Raw genomic sequence first — 15,493 nt, forward strand, 5'->3', positions numbered from 1 at the left:
CCGACCAAAGCCTTGTGAGTGGATTTGGGAGAAGGAAACTTAAAGAAGCCTGTCGTATATATGTATGTGTGTGTGTGTGTGTGTGTGTGTGTGTGTGTGTGTGTGTTTGTTCCCCCAATATCGCTTGACAACCGATGGTGGTGTTTTTACGTCCCCGTAACCTAGCGGTACAGCAAAAGTGTACGATAGAATAAGTACTATGCTTACAAAGAATAAGTCCTAGGGTCGATTTGCTCGACTAAATGCAGTGCTTCTGCATGGCCACAGTCTAATGACTGAAACAAGTAAAGGAGTAAAGAGTAATATTCCTGATAAAATATAAAATAAACTCCTTTTCGCCATGACTGCTTTGGTTATTACTTGTTAGATGATAAATGGAAATTATATGATGAGTGGGCACAACGATGAAATGCTAAGTTCTGGATGAATTAACTCCCAATCAAGTGTTGATTCTGAAGGAATTAGTTTCTAGTCTAATGTCGATTTTACTATGTAACTGCTCTACAAACTCACCTCAATTAAGTCTCTGGAAAATGGGACATCCATTGTTACATTTTAGAAATGGTACTTTGCCTATAAAACTGATATTTTGTGTTTATAGAAAAAAAAAACTATCACTAATTTGTTTGACACAATGCAATGTAATTTACACTAAATGCCAGGGTTACAATGTCAGTCACAATGACACGGACTCTTACCCAGTGAGACAGCAGCAATACGGTATTCTTATGCTGAATATCATCAGTCACAGCATTTATTCATACTGTCTGTTTCAATACGGTAACCATATACAAAGTGTCAGCCATAATATAATATATTTATATTGATTGACAGACATAGTGTAGTTTATATATATACATACAGGCATACATAGCACTGCATCTTATATCAGAAACAGCCGTAAGCTATTGAAGTTCATTTCATAACCTTTGTTTTTTTTTTCTGGTATCATCTTTTTGTTCTTATTACCAATCTATGCTCATCTAACATTGTGTTCTGAAGCATACATATATTGAGTTCTACACCAGGTTATTAGTTTCGCAATGCCTAAGCGAAATATTAACATACACACACACACACACACACACACACATATATATATATATATATATATTATATATACATACATACATACATACATACATACATACATACATACATACATACATACATACATATATATATAATATATATATATATACATATATATATATATATATATATATATATATATATAAATAAATATATATAATATATATATATATATATATATATATATATATATATATATACACAGTGTACTCCTGCTTATTCGCGGTTGAGCATTCGTGGTCCCGGTTATTCGCGGAACAAATAATTGTTCGCGGAAACCACCGCCTATTCGCGGAATCGCAAATATCGTCCGCTATTTTTATGACTTCTTTCGTGACAATATATCTCTCTTTCTCTCTCTCTCTCTCTCTCCCTCACACACTCTCTCTTTCTCTCTCTTATTATCATCATCATCATCATCATCATCATCATCATCATCATCATCATCATCATCATCATCATTATTATTATTATTTATTATTATTATTATTATTATTATTATTATTATTATTATTATCATTATTATTATTATTATTGTTATTATTATTATTATTATTATTATTATTATTATTATTATTATTATTATTGAGTGAGAGAGCAGTTCACGCCATCAAAGTGACACTGGGGTAAAATATATGAAGCCCAATATACCCATCATGACTACTCGTCTGATAAAGGTACACCAGGCACATGCATCACAACCATATGTGCGCGACATGGTGATCTCATATCAAGATAAACAGCACATGACCTTGCAGGTGGGGCCCAGTTAGAATTTTCTTCAGGTTGAGTAGCCCATCCCGCTCAAAAGGTCCCTGAATAAGGGTTGTTTAAGGATAGTGAAAGAACCACCCATGTTTCCAAAGGTGAATTATTCAAACCCCAAAGAATCCCTCTCAACACATGGCTATGATGCTCCCCCACTACTTCTGCTCGTGATCAGAGATGCACATATCATCAGCCACTGAGGGACATGCTCAACTGATTAAGGTCAAACAACTGACAAGCAAATCTGTGGTATTGAGCAGAATATTTGCTGTAGCCCATCTTTTATACCAAGACAAATTATTATTATTATTATTATTATTATTATTATTATTATTATTATTATTATTATTATTATTATTATTATTATAGTATAGATTACTATATTATTATTATAGTATAGTATAGATCTCGTGGTAATACAAACTAAGTTTTTCAAAACCATGATTATTTTTAATCCCTGCTGAATCTTCCATTGGTGGTATGTTTATATTAGAGCAAAGAAGAATTTTTTGTACGGTTTTTGGAGAAAAACTGCATCCGTAGCTATCTTGAAATCAAAGGAGAATTTCTTGGACGTATGGCTGGACAGGTAACTGGTGGCGTATTGATGTCTGACCGGCCTTTGAGGGACTTGAAAACCAACATAAAAATGGCCAGCGAGGATGTGTGTGTATAAATCAGATGTGTGAGTGCGTGGATGTGGACGTCTAATGTCTATGCGTAGCATTTAGAAATACTAACAAAATATATTTTCAGTACAATTTCTTACATAACTGAAGATCTGGTATATTTAATACCTTAACTTTTCTATTATTTGTTAATGTAGCTTTGTGTCGTTAATATTCGTATCATGGATTGGCAAAATTCGTAGGATGTCAGACACAAAATGCTATACCTTTCTTTCATCATTCTGGGGTCAATATTACTAAAGAAAGAGTCAAATACTGAGATAGTTTTAATCGACTGATTCTGCTGAAAACAAAAATATCATGGCTATATACCAATGCTAGAAATCAATACCTGCATCAACGACTTGAGGAAAATATCAAAATAGGAAAATAAAGCGATATCATTCCGAAACCAAAATCATATATAAAAGAAGCATTAAATCTTAATAATATTCTTTTTTTTTTTTTTGAAACTGATACGTCTAGAGTTAAAGTGTAAACTTTTCGTATCAACGGGGCATTTGACCGTGTCAACTATAAGTTTCCTTACAAGTGTGAAATGACTAGCTTTTATAATGCAAGCACATGCTACACTAACCTCTGCTAAGTCTTTGGAAAACGGAAGGAAAGTGCAGTAAATAAAATATCATATAAATCATAGTTGAAGAAGTCATTACCTTTCTGAGACACAATATATATAGTTAACTCATGTAGATGAAGACAGCAGAGATATATCGCTTACTTTTACAGAGAAGCAGTTTTATATTGTTTGTTTTTTTTTCTTGTTTTCCTGTTTTGTTTTGTCTTTGTTTTTTGGGGGGTTTTTTTGTTCTCTTTTCCTTCACACATAAAGACAAGTATATAAAAATTAGTTGTTTCAGTGTCTCTGTGCATATATCCCGATATTCGTGTGAAGCTCTATGTGTAAAAATATGTATTTGTACGTACATATATAATTTACACAAATATAGTTAAGTATCTATAAATATGTATACGTATAAATAAGTTTGTGCATGGTGGTATGTATATATATATATAATATATATATATATATATATATATATAATATATTATATGTATATATATATATTAAGAGAGAGAGAGGGAAAGAAAGATAGATATATAGATAGATATATAGATGTATATATACACGCATATACACACATATATATGTATGTATAAGTTACATAAATATATAGTATGTGCATATAAGTTTGTGGCATTGTTTGTACGCATGTATATTAATATGTATGCAAACGCATCTATATATATATATATATATATATATATATATAGAGAGAGAGAGAGAGAGAGAGAGAGAAAGAGAGAGACAGACAGACAGACAGACAGATAGATAGATAGATAGATATATATATAGATAGATAGATAGATAGATAGATAGATAGATAGATAGATAGATGATAGATAGATAGATAGATAGATAGATAGATAGATAGATAGATAGATTGATAGATATACAGGTACACAGATGCACACACACATTCACACACACATACATACACACACACACACACACACACACACAACACACACACACAACACCACACACACACACACACACACACACACACACACACACACACATATATATATATATTCTGTATTTTGTGGAATGGAATATAGCTGATGGAAAACGAAACCTATATTTATGATGGAAAATAAAACTGAATTAAAATACTTTTTTTTTCTTTTTAGGATTTTTTTTTCTTTATTTCTTTTTTATTTATCCTGAGAACAAGACATGACAAACGCGTTTTATTGAACTCAGAAAATATATGGTAACATTTAGATATGTAAACATGGCTTGGATACACATTTCTATACGTATATCGAATAGATATGTTTCGATAAATATATACAGTTGTGTATAGGTGTGAGGGTGTACGTGCCCACGGATTTATATAGCCATTTCTTCATTTGTGCATGCATACAAAAGTGTAAATATATATATATGCGCGTTTCTTTACTTTCAAAAGTTGATATTTGGCAAAGACATTAAGGGATATACTGAAGATATACATAGCACATTATGAGAAGACAAGGGAAAAGAGTCGGTTTTGCTGAAATCGACACAAAATTGCAAGAATTTCAAATAACAAAGTTAATCTTTCAAAACTCGACGACTGGGCACACGCACGCACACACACATACACACACACACACACACACACACACACACACACACACACACACACACACACACACACACCACATATATATATATATATATATATATATATATATATATATATGTATAAGGGTGGAAAGGAACACACGAGTTGATATATATATATATATCATCATCATCATCATCGTCGTTTAACGTCCGTTCTCCATGCTAGCATGGGTTGGACGGTTCGACCGGGGTTCTGGGAAGCCAGAAGGCTGCACCAGGCTCCAGTCTAATTTGGCAATGTTTCTACAGCTGGATGCCCTTCCTAACGCCAACCACTCCGTGAGTGTAGTGGGTGCTTTTTACGTGCCACCTGCACAGGTGCCAGGCGGGGCTGGCAACGGCCACGGTCAGATTGGTGTATTTTATGTGCCACCGGCACGGAAGCCAGTCGAGGCGGTGCTGGCATCGGCCACGAGTCGGATAGTGCTTTTTACGTACCACCAGACCAGATATATATATATATATATATATATATATATATATATATATATACGTATGCTGGCTATTAGGAAAGTTCTGACAAGTTCTTTCCAGCATCCTTTCTCGGTGTGAAACTCTTTTATGAGATGCTGAAAAGAAGGATGGTAAGTTTCCTACCGGTGAATGAATTCATTAAAACCCTAGTTTACAAATTCAGTGTCACGGTTTTCCCAAGTTGCCATGAACAAGTCCAGACGATTGAAGCTTTATTCAGCATATTAAGAGCTGAAAAAAAAAAGAACTGCTAATTGGGTTGGTCTCACAAATAAATATAGAGCGCTAGTAAAATCGTTGAGGCTGCAGAGAACAACCGAGAATTAAATGATGTGAATACTGTTGCAATACGAGACTCACAACCGCGACGAGGATGTGTTCTAGCCAAACTGATATTCTTCCAGAACAAGAGAAACGGGAGAAATTTGTGACCAAAGGAATCCAGCTTATTGAGGAATAACGCAGTGCTAAAACCATTACCTTAAGAAACCAATGTCCATGACCGCATGAGAAATATCTTAATAGAGTAGTTATTTTTTTACTTGTTTCAGTAATTTCACTGGGGTCATGCTGCAGCACCGCCTTGAAGGATTTTAGTCTAATAAACAAACACACACACACACACACACACACACAAAACACACACACACATGCATACATAGATACAGACAGACTGACAGACAGACAAATAGCCGGATTACTACCTCCCACTTTGAAGAGTATGCGTTTGTAATCCAGGTGCAGGAAATATCAACCAAGTACCTGTTGCACAAAAGGGATAGAGATGCAGGAAAAGCCATAAAATGTGATAACCGATGCAGACTTTGTGGAGTTCACACTGAAGATATCACCTACATCATAAGCAATTGTCCGAAAATGTGATCACGGTTTTATCTACCGATGAGACATGACGTTGTAGCTAGCACACTCTATAATGAAATTCTTCGGAAGGATAATCCTGACGACAAAGAATTAAAAACATACAATATGGTAGAAGCCATAGCCACTCATAATAAAAAGGAATACTGGTGGAATGTACTAGTGAAGACCTCAATAAAATGAAAGCACAACAGACCTGATATAATGATTTGGGATAGAAAAAAAAATGTGCACAGTTGTGGAAATTAGCTGCCTAGTGGATGTTAATATAAAGCTGAAGATCAACGTAAAAGAAAATACCTACGCTGAACCATTGAGAAATCTGCAGTTACTCAATCTAAATTACAAGTTCAGGTTTATACCTGTAATTATTGGGACCCTGGGATATATAACACACTGCCTAAATACCAATTTTGAGGAATTAGGCTTCTCAAAACCAGAAAGCAGAAAGCTAATTCGAAGACTACGGATGCAATCCATCACTGGAACTGCAAAAATCTGTAAAACTTTCCAGAAGTTTATTATTATTTAAATATATATGAGCATGTCTAGATATGCAACTATATGCATGAGAATACATATATAAAACATAAATCTGTACATACATACATACAGACAGACAGACAGACAGACAGACAGACAGACAGACAGACAGACAGACAGACATAAATACATATATACAAAAATACTTTGTTGTTGATGTTGAAATTCCAATGAAAGAACCTTGGATCTAGGTTAGAAACCGATTCTTTTTCTATTGACAAGAAATCTTAAAATAAACTGAATAAGGACATACATACATGCATAGATACGTACGTACGTACATACATACATACATACATACATACATACATACATACATACATACATACATGCATGCATGCATGCATGCATGCATACATACATACATACATACATACATACATACATACATACATACATACATACATACATACATACATACATCAAGCTGGAGGAGATGTCCTTCTGGGGTTAAAAAAACTGTAGTAACAGCCATGTTGAAATGACAACAAACATTACTTTTCAGTATTGTTAATACTTACATCTCTTATAGAGATTTTAGAACTAGCAACTTTGTTTGTTGCAAAATCAGCGGCTAAATGTCGCTTGATTTTCTTATGTTACGAACTAGGACGAATGACTTCTATGTCTAGCAGTCCAGTACTGACTTAGAGAAATACCCTGAAACCTGACCGTTATACTTGTCTTGTCACCGATAGATGGTAGGGGTTCGCTCCCCTGCACAGATTGTGTCGCTAACCAGCTGGAGGAGATGTCCGTCGTCATCGTCGTCGTTGTTGTTGTTGTTTGTTTGTTTGTTCCCTCTCGAGCCATACCTAACTGATAACGATCGGTTTCCTGGTTTCATTGGCATATAGGTTCCTCACCTGAACGAGACGCCGGTCCGTCGCAGGTGAGCTGCTAGATGCTGGAGGAAAGAGTGAGAGAAAGTTGTAACGAAAGAGTCAGCAGAAGTTCGCCATTACCTTCTGCCGGAGCCGCGTTGTGCTTAGGTGTTTCACTCATAAACACACGCATCGCCCGGTCTGACATTCAAACCCGCGATCCCTCGACCGCAAGTCCGCTGCTCTAACCACTAGGCCATGTACCTCCACATTTCTAAAATATAACTGACGACATTAAAAAAACTTCTCCATGATGCACTAAACAACAATTCAGGGCAAAGCAATGCGTATCAACACCATGTTGCACCTTTCTGGAGGATTTTTACATAATAGGTGAGAAGACAGTGCTGACGCATACTCAAAGAAAAGTCAGGACACAAGCTTCTGGCAAATATATTGCATATATTCCTTTTAATTCAGGATTCCGAAGAATTTTATTAGCACATCATTAATACATCAAATTTCGTGGAATAAGTGGAGAAATATATGCAAAGTTCTTTATAGTTCTATATCGGTATTGAAACGACCAAAGTTTCTAGTAAGGTCTTCTCAGAATTCCTCTATATATATTTACGTCGCTAGCTCCCTTGTAAAAGAGCATACGCATCACAGCTTCCATTTTTATTTTAAAATCTCCAGACTTCATCTTCTTTGCCTGTAGGTAAGAAAAACAAATTGGTATTTACAGCTCCATAGGTTTAACAATCAAAATCTTATCTAAAAATTTTCTGTTTAGATGGAATTTTAAAAAGAAATAAAAAAACATCAACAACTCAGTTTTCAAACGAAAAAACAAAACACAAGACTATTTTCTATTTCTCTTAAAGCTACTAAAAGGAAAACCTGTGGCTGTGTTTTAATAAACAAGAAATATAGAAATATATTTCAATAAATAAAATGATTATTTTCTAAGAGAGAAGAATAAATTTAACGACTTGTTGCTTTCCAGTAAAATACATTTTTTATTTATATATATCTTTTAGGCATGTATGTTTATGTATAGGAAATACATACATGCATAGACGCATACACACACACAAACGCACACGCATAATATATATATGTATATATATACATATATCTGTGTATATATACATACATACATACATATATATATATATATATATATATATATATATATATATATCATATATATACATATATATATATATATTCACACGCAGTTTTGTTGTCGCCTTAAGAATTGCATTGGACAGGAAATCTTAGTGATGTAGTGAATCACCACGCTAATGTTTATAAATAGATAGATAGATAGATAGATAGATAGATAGATAGATAGATAGATAGATAGATAGATAGATAGATAGATAGATAGATAGATAGATATGTATCTATATATTTATTTATAATATATAGACGTATATAAATATATATACATATATACATGCATTCGCGGGAGAAGACAGGGCAGGGCGACCGACGCGGCGGCGATGCGCGCAGAGCTCATAAATAGTACATGTCCGTGTGTTTGTGTGTGCGCGCGTCATATTCGTCAAGTCTTGTAGATGTAACGAGGATACTTGTTCATACAAAAGTTTACTAAAGGCCTCCATGAAATGAGGAAAGTTTCGAATTTCAAAACAATAATATAGATAAATATTGGAAATAGAACTTAAATCAAGTAACAGGTGAAATATAAACCTTGGTGCATACTTTGAACTAACTATACATATCTAAATTATATTTCTCTTAACATAGATCTATGTTTCTCACAGAGAAGCGTATGCATAGACTCATAAATGCACATCTCGCAATCACTACCAGATAATAAACTGAGCAATGTGACAGAGTGTCTCTGGTTTTCGTTGTACCACATAATTTTATTGCTTACGCTTAGTCTGGTGGGAAGGCAATGCCGATGACCCTTTGTAGAGTCTCCCAGACTGGTGGAAGTGACGAATATATCCTCTAACCAGAAGATCTGACTTGAATGCATACAACAGAGCGAATTCCACAATGATATCCAAGGACAAGGGGGTGCTGTTAAACCGGGTGAAGGATTGCACATAAATAGATAAATAGCCTGTGTTTGAGTTTCCTCGAATGTTCGGTAGGTCTCGGAGGATTTCAGTATCCTCTCTCTACCTCTTTCTCTCTCTCTCTCTCTCTCTCTCTCTCTCACACACACACACACACACACACACACACACACCCTTCCCCTCTCGAGTGTTTAAAAACCAATATAACACTCATGTTATTCTCGCTGAGCAAGGTAATGTATATTTATGTAATTTCATATTAGAATGTCTTTTTCCTCGATGGTACACGTTAGTTTGGGAATATTCTTGATTTTTGGGATTATCTCCCTTCTCATATGGTGTTCGTCACAATAACCGTAAGGTATTTACTTACTCATCTCTCTAAGGGAAAATATTTTCAATAAATCAAGAACATATATTTATTACATTTGATATAACTTTATTCATCCTTATTGTCCTGATTGATGCTATTGTCCATTTTGAATTATTTCACTAAACACTTGAGCTGTGTAGAGGGTTGGTAATTGCAGGAGGTGAACAATTTTCTAGACCGGAGGAGACAAGTTAGGCTTTGAAGTGAAGAAGTAAAGTTATAGACACATATGCTTTCGCTATGAGAGATCCTCAGAAATATTTGGAGTAATCTCGCCACGTGCTTCTTATGTTTAAAGGATATTATCTTGATATGAACAGTACTTGTATTTTCTTCATATGAGCAGTGCTCAGTGTTGGTGTTCTATTTGTTCTTCTTGAAGACAGCTTTGGCACGGCCCCGTTGGAGGATGCTTTTGAGAGATTTCTGTCAAGGAATTCAGTGCAAATTTTGCATCAGGTATCTAGGTTATCTGGCAATAGCTTTTGAATGGAGAAAGATAGAAAATATTGAAGTGTAATATCACCTATGTAACAGTAATCGTTGCAGGCTGTGACGGCATATATGTCCTTGATGTATAGAAAAGGGTTGGGGTAGAATCTAATCCTAGCGCACACCGGAGTTGAGTGGAAATCAAAAGGAGCTTCGTTAACACAGGTTGCTCACTGTGATTTGAAAGGAAGTTACCAAGCCAAGAGATAAAAGATGCATAAAGCTTGTAAGCTGTTAGTTTTGATAAGAGATTAGCAAGCTAGTCATAGTTGTTGATGTCGAGGCCAACAATATGGCTTCTCCCAAATATCCCCAGGATGAAACACGCTGGTGAATGACATTGTGTAAAAACAATTATGTTTATGTAATAAAAATCTGTGTGAAAATTCATTCCATGTCTTACGGTTGTCATTGTCAGAAGAAACACATCACGTAGCAAATTCGTACAGATTTTACGTTTTGCCAACTCACGATGAAAATTGAAACCAACAAGACCTAGTCTTGCAGTTAATGACTGCATTAACAACCTGATAATTGCAACATTATAAAACCATAAGAGGACATTAATTATCTAATGTTTCTAAGGGTTATCTCATTAAAATATCTCAATTAGTGGTTTGCAGTTTTTCCCTTTTTTTTTTTTTTTAACCTGATATTTGCTGAGATAAATATCATTTAAAATATTTTTTTATTTTGTTTTAGTTTTATTATTTGCAGTTCAATTTTATGTTACCGAAAGCAAATTCACTTGTTTTTCTTAGATGGTCCTTTAATTCATTGCCGTTTTAAATATGCTCTATAAAGTTAAAACACTCGTCAATCACGATCTTCAAAATATTTGGTATGTATTTTTCGATTACAGAAATAAATACAAATCAGAAGTTTAAAAACAAGATACATCACAAACTATTATTGAAAACCTGCATTTCTTATTACTTACTTAAACTTTTTGTACCAAAATGTCTTTACAAAGAAAAATATGTGCTTAGATTTAGTTTATGTCTTGCGGCTCTCAGCCATCTCGCAACGTAATTGTTAAAATTATTTCAGAAAGCTAGAAGAATGCAAGTTGGAAATAAAAGAATGAAATGAAATGAAAGCAGATACAAAGTAAAACAAAGCAAGGGTTAATATTTTTACTATACATTTCAACATCTTGGAGTTTCATTGCACACACAAGTATATATGTATGTATGTATGTATGTATGTATGAATGTATGTATGTGTTATGTATGTATATGTGTATGTATGTCATTATTCAGTATTATTTCCAAGGCTCCTTCATTGGGATTTCAACATCAACAAGGTATTTTTGCTTGTATGCTTGTATAAATGTATATATGTATGTGTGTATGTATGTATGCATGCATGCATGTATGTATGTGTGTATGTACGTACGTGTGTGTGTGTGTGTTAAATAAAATTAGACAACAAAACCAAAGCTGTGCGGAATTTTCAGGACATTTATAAAGAGAAAGTTAGTCTTACAGCTGCTTCTGGGATATTAGGGATATCCCTTCATCAGAGACGATATGAGATGGTTAAATAGAGGGAAATATTAGAGTTCAATATGAAAAGTTATTTAGGAAAAGGAAGCAAATAAGGAGTATATAGGGAAATAGGAGAATGAATATAGAAATAAAAATAAAAATGTATTAAGATGTTATAGTTGCAGTTCCATTATCCTAGGAAAGTGGTGTGTAGGAGTGATAGAAATGCTTCCTGTCCATGGTATGTAAATTCCAATAGGAATTCATATTTTGTCACCACGAATGGAAAGTGTGAAGACGTAGATTCCATGTGCTGTTCATTCAAAGGGGTCTTGTGGTGTGAATGAAAATTTGAGAATGTAGTGGTAGTATTAAGTGGATAGAGAGGGGAGAAGATATGTGTATATTAAAATGAAGACAGAGGGTAAAGGAAAAGGGTGAGAAAAGAAGGAAATAAAGAGGAAGAGAAAATGAAAACTAGAAGACAAAATAAAAAAGTTTCAGAAAGTGATAGACGTGAAAAAGGAGTGTTAGTTGGTGATCAAGATATTATGAGGGGGGATGAGAGAGGAATAGGGGAGAAGTAGGAAGAGATAAGAATGTAAGCAATGAATATGTGTGAGATGTGTGAGATGTGTGCGGTGGGGTGATATGTTAGAATGGCATTAAAGGATGGATACAGAAAAAAGTATAGGAGTGTTTTCTAAAGTTAGTAGTAAACCACAAAACGGAAAAGAAGAATACTAAGAATGGTCAAGTTTCTATAAATAGACTTATGTGTTTATTCTACTGGCTAATGTGATACTGTGGGTGGAGGAATCAGAAAGAAAGAAAGAAAGAAAGACAGAAAGAAAGAAAGAAAGAATGAAAGACAGAAAGAAAGAAAGAAAAAAAGAAAGAAAGAAGTGTATATCGAAATACGCACGTACACATGTACATGTATGTAAGTGTGTATGCATTATTATATAGGCCCGCGTACTTGCGTATTTAAACCCGTACGTACACATGCATGCATATATATATATATATATATATATATATACACATACACACACATACATATACACCTATGTACATATACACACATAGGCATGCATGCATACACATACATGTACAAACGTACATATACATACACATATATATGCTTACACATGTATGTTTTGTGTTTATATATGTGTGTGCGCGTATATATGTATGTATGTATGCATATATTGTATAGTGAAACTGTACACCCCTCCCGGTAAATAGTGTTAGTAACTAACCATTATAAATTGACCAGTAGCCGGTCGACAGGAGAAGGCCGGAAGGTCGAGAGTACGTGTAGACTGTGTTGATAGTCGTGTCTGTGCTGATATCTTAATTATACTGTGATACTGAGTGGACGTTACATCGATGCAACCTTTTGGGGATGATAACACTGTACTACTGGGGGTCGTACAGTGCCAGATAGAACCATTCTATCGACGATTTCGGAATATAACAATATCTCTCAGAGCGACAATCGTCGTCAAAAGACAGATATAACAGTGGCAAAAGACCACTTTACGACAGTGGGCAACGAGGAAAAACAAATTTACGCGGAGTGAAGAAAAAACATTCACACGGAGAGTTAATTCACATGGAAAATTCAATTCGACAAAAAAAAAAAGAAAGAAAAATCTTGTGCAAACTTACGAAAATCATAAAATATGGAACACTCCAGAGGCGCGGGAGTGGCTGTGTGGTAATTAGTTTGCTAACCAGCCACATGGTTCCGGGTTCAGTCCCACTGCGTGGCATCTTGGGCAAGTGTCTTCTGCTATAGCCCCGGGCCGACCAATGCCTTGTGAGTGAATTTGGTAGACAGAAACTGAAAGAAGCCTGTCGAATATATGTATATATATATATATATATATATGTGTGTGTATGTGTGTCTGTGTTTGTGTGTCTGTGTTTGTCCCTCTAGCATTGCTTGTCAACCGATGCTGGTGTGTTTACGTCCCCGTCACTCAGCGGTTCGGCAAAAAGAGCCCGATAGAATAAGTACTGGGCTTACAAAGAATAAGTCCCGAGGTCGATTTGCTCGACTAAAGGCGGTGCTCCAGCATGGCCGCAGTCAAATGACTGAAACAAGTAAAAGAGTAAAAAGAAAGTAAAAGAGTACTTGTTGGCTGGGATAGTTGAGCTACAAAAACAACAACAACAACTCAATGAACAACGAGAACAACAACAAGGATTACAGCGGCAAATATTGCAACTAATGAGGTTGATTACCAAATTGGAGAATACATTTCCACCTGACCATGTAACAAATTCCATAAGCGAATTCGAATATAACCCTCCCCCCAAGAAGGTAAACCTTCGAGGCTTACTTTCGAAGATTTCAACAAACTTTTGAAAAAGAATGCCAGGATTGAACGGACGATGTGAAAACACGACTAGTGTTAAGAAAACTAGCGACAGCAGAGCATGAGAAGAATAGTAACTTCATATTGCCAAAAAAAAAGCGTCCGACATAAATTTCACCGACACAGTTGACATTTTGTGCAAAATGTATAGTGAAAAGAGCTGACTGTTTAATATAGATGGAAATGTTTAAACATAGAAAAGATGAAGACTTCACTGCTTACACAGGCAGAGTCAACATAGAATGTAAGAGATTTAGGCTAGATATGCTTACTTCAGATATGCTTACTCCAGATTCTTTCAAGTGCGCAAGGATGGACAGATAGAAGGGATGCAGAAATCCGAACGGAAATTCTATCAAAACTGGAAAAGAACAGGGGTTTGAATTGCAGAAACTGTCGGAAGTGTGTGACAGGATATTAAAATTAAGACATGACACGGAAGAAATTCAACGGAAAGTGTGTTTCTACATAAGACCAGTGCAAAACTGTCGGACGGCAAATAAAGTGTTGCAGAAAAAACAGAAAATATACCGGGATATAGACCCAGTATGACATGTGGTTAGCTGTACCAAAAAAAAAGATGATTGTCCGTATAAAAAAGCAAAGTGTTTTCGCAGCAGGTTTACATGACATATAAAATTGCACTGCAAAACTAGAATGGTAGGAAAATAAATAGTTTGTCAGCAGGAAACGTTATGACTACAACAAGCAGAAAATTCATGAATGTGAGAATTGAAAATACTAGTTTGAGAATGCAATTAGACACAGGAAGTGATATCACAATCATAAATGAGAAAACTTGGGAACAAATGGGTAAACCAAAATTATGTAGTTCGAACTAAATAGGGTACGGTGTTACGGGAAGAAAATTATATTTCACGGGCGAACGCGTTTGGAATATAATGATCAAAGGTTGAACCAAGAAAGTGAATGTTTATGTGTTGAAAAAATCCATGCATGTATTTGGCACCGAATGTATGGAGAAATTTAATTCATGGATACACTCATAAGCGCTCTGTGCAATAACGGGGCAGTTAAACAACCGAACAAGGTCGATGAACTGAAACAAAAAATAAAAGAAACTTACCTAAAAGATTTTCGGGAGGTTTGGGCTGCTACAAAAAAAAAACAAAAGCAAGAATTGATATCAAAGAAAATTCAACACCCGCTTTCAGGCCCGAATGGAATGCCGTTTGCGGCGGTAGACCATGTGAATAAAGAACTAGAAAGGTTGGAAAGCCTGAAT

This window comes from Octopus sinensis, linkage group LG2 (assembly GCF_006345805.1).
Source record: "Octopus sinensis linkage group LG2, ASM634580v1, whole genome shotgun sequence".
NCBI lineage: Eukaryota > Metazoa > Mollusca > Cephalopoda > Octopoda > Octopodidae > Octopus > Octopus sinensis.